The sequence below is a fragment of the Sinocyclocheilus rhinocerous genome, unplaced genomic scaffold (genome assembly GCF_001515625.1).
Source record: "Sinocyclocheilus rhinocerous isolate Xijiao unplaced genomic scaffold, SAMN03320098_v1.1 scaffold623, whole genome shotgun sequence".
NCBI lineage: Eukaryota > Metazoa > Chordata > Actinopteri > Cypriniformes > Cyprinidae > Sinocyclocheilus > Sinocyclocheilus rhinocerous.
The window spans coordinates 1,279,116-1,282,404 of record NW_015644631.1 but is presented as its reverse complement, the minus strand read 5'-3'; the positions used below and the strand labels follow the sequence as shown (position 1 = coordinate 1,282,404).

General features: G+C 34.7%; 1 protein-coding gene across 1 annotated transcript in view; it reads left to right on the top strand.

Moving 5' to 3' along the window:
- Window positions 1-3,289, top strand: part of LOC107758665 (leucine-rich repeat-containing protein 75B-like) — a 31,797-nt gene that overhangs the window by 11,969 nt on the left and 16,539 nt on the right. The gene's annotated exons all lie outside the window — the stretch shown is intronic.

Sequence of the window (3,289 nt, the reverse complement as noted above, 5' to 3'; positions counted from 1 at the left end):
TAGTGTTGGGCGATATGCTCAATTTTCATATCGTCCTATCGTCAGGCTGTGAGATCGCCGATACACGATATTATCGTGCTAATTTATGTAATTATTTACATAGTTTCATTGCGGGAAAGTGAACTAACTCCAGCTTAAGGCTAAAAGCAGCCTAATGTTTTTAATATGACTGAATTTGTATTTAATATTATTGTAATGATAACAAATTAATAGAAACATCGTAAGTTACTAATTATAATGCTTACATTTCCTCAGTTATTCAAAAAGCAGCTACAGAAAACGAGCAAAGAACATTACATTACCAAAGAACATCATCACAAGCTCAGTCGAGCGCATTATGCACTTTAAAAACACAGAATTCAATCAGCGCGCGCTGAACAACGGAACTCCGCTGTTTCGGTGATGACTCATCTGAACGCCTCTGATTGGCCATTGCATTCATAAGCTCAGCATAATCGTGTGTGATTGGTTAAAACGCGCAATACTGTAAAAACGTGCAATACTTTAAAAACACGGAAAATGATATATAATGAAACCAATAAGCCCTAATATTAATTAGATAGTATTACTAGCCTGAAAATTAAATATTAATAATAATCGTCTTGCTATCGTCAAAGGCATCAGCCACAGGCGATATCTCTGACTATCGTCGATACACGATACTATCGTCTATCGGCACAACCCTAATCCATAAGATGCTTAAACAGGTATGAAAGTTTAATTGGGTTAATGTTGAGCTACCTCAGCTACTTAACAGATCACAGACAGTTACATAATGAAAATACTGTCATCATTTTCTCACCCTCACCATCCAAAACTACGGTTAGTGTAGTTAACTGAAACTAAAACTGAAAAAATAAATAAAACCATAAAAAAAATTCAATTAACAAAACCGGACAATAAAAACAGCAATATTGCGAAATATTATTACAATTTAAAATATCTGTTTTCTATTTGAATATATTTTAAAATATAATTTATTCTTGTGATGTCAAAGTTGACTTTTCAGAATCATTAAGTCTTCAGTGTCACTCATGACACTTCAGAAATCATTCATGTCTTACTATCAGTGTTGAAAACAGTTGTGCTGGTTAATATTATTGTGGAAACCATGATCATTTGTGACCATGGAGCACAAAACCAGTCATAAGTAGCAGGGGTATATTTGTAGCAATAGCCCAAAATACATTGTATGGGTCAAAATTTAAAAAAATTATTTTATCCCAAAAATCATCAGGATATTAAGTAAAGATCATGTTCCATGAAGATATTTTGTAAATTTTCTACCATAAATGTATTAAAACTTAATTTTTGATTGGTAATATGCATTGCTAAGAACTTCATTTGGACAACTTTAAAGGCAATTTTCTCAATATTTTGATTTTCTTGCACTCTCAGATTCCAGATTTTCAAATAGTTGTATCTTGGCCAAATATTGTCCTATCCTAACAAACCATACGTCAATGGAAAGCTTATTTATTCAGTTTTCATATGATGTATAAATCTCAATTTCGAAAAATTGACCCATATGACTGGTTTTGTGGTCCAGGGTCACATTTGAACTTTTATGAATAGAAAGTTCAAAAGAACAGCTCTTATTAGAAATAGAAATCTTTTGCAACATTTTACTTTCACTTTTCATCAATTTTAATGCAAAATAAAGGTATTAAAGGTATATAAAAAAATCTTACTGACCCCAAACTTTTGAACAGTAGTCAATATGCTCATTTGGAGTCGAACCGACAACGTTGGTGTTTTTTAAGCACTTTGTAATCTACCATTTGTGCTACAAGAACCTACTGCAGTTTTTATTTCCTGATCCTGGCACTTTCCATCATGTAAAAGTGCAGAGGATGTTACCAGAGGCGCCTGTCACTTCCCAGTCTTAGAGTCTTATTGCTACAACTCTTGGTATCAGCCCACACGATTGGCATTTTGCCTCAAACGCGGACAGGTGAAACTCAGATGAATGTTTCTCTCAGATGAGTTCTTCGTGATTTTTCCACCAAACAGCATACGAAACACAGGGAACATTCCCTCTGGGCGTTGGGCAGGTATGGTGAGGAAGTCATTAGGAAAGGGAAAGTCTTTTTAATGATATCCATGTTCTCTCCCCATCCCAGAGCAATTAACCCAGTTTGGGAGATTTCTACAGCTGCAGTTTAGTTCTTCTGCTCCTTGTTTTATCAGCAACTCATCTCCAAACAAGCCCGAACAATAACAAGCTGTCATCGCCATCGCTCTCGTAATTCGAGAACCTCTGCTCTTTCAATCTCTGTTATGAAAGACTAATCTGCAGAAATGCCTCCTCCGTTTGTCTTGTCACACTCTCGGAGGTGGTCGTGAGGGAAAAGACTGAATGCTTAAGCGGAACAAGACGCCTGTTAGAGTGTGAAGATACTGTCAGGCCGACCGTTGTTCTATTTAAAGGGAACACGAGGAGAGGAAAGATGCGGTGTTGCTGATGCTCTCGGCTTCTAAAGACGTCCTCCATCTCTCTTTCCTCTTTCTGATATTCTTTAGGAGAACTTTCAGGCTCCTTTAAACCACATCGATTTTTTTTCTGCCTAGCACCTCTCCCAGAAAAGCTTTAAAGAGAGAGGTTAGGTGGCCGGAGGGGAAAACCTGAAAGAAGAGTATCAGAGAGACTCGAGTGGAGAGAGAGAGAGAGCTGAGAAAAACTGCATTTGTTAGCATCTGTGCTGCTAGAACCAGAGTCGAAGGGAAAGTTCATCCAAAAAGGAGAATTCGGTCATTATTTACTCTAACTCGTGTTAATCCAAACCAATTTGTAATTACTTTTTGAGTGGAACACAACATTTTTCTCAGAAAATGACTTTTAACATTTGGTCTGTATGCATTATTTCAAGACTTAATGGAACTATTCAATAGCTTTGTGTTAAATTTAACTTCCCTCCAATGTAGCTTTTGGAACTCATTCAAAAAGCTGCATTCATAGCGGCATATGTGGCATCAATAAGCAACATGCATGATTTTATGATGGGTGTTTTTGAGCATATTCCCTTCGCAATTTTGATTCAATAAACATACACTCTAGTGAATGCATAGTAGTTCATCACAGAGTATCACTAAGTATTATAATTCTAATATATATTTATTTATAGTAAATATAGATAATAGATATGGATTCTTTTTATAAAATTATATAACATTAAAAATTAAATGTACATATATATATATATATTATTTATAATATTTTAGATATATTATTTATATAATAATATAATGCAATATTTTTGTTTTACAGTTTTAATAATAATAATTATTT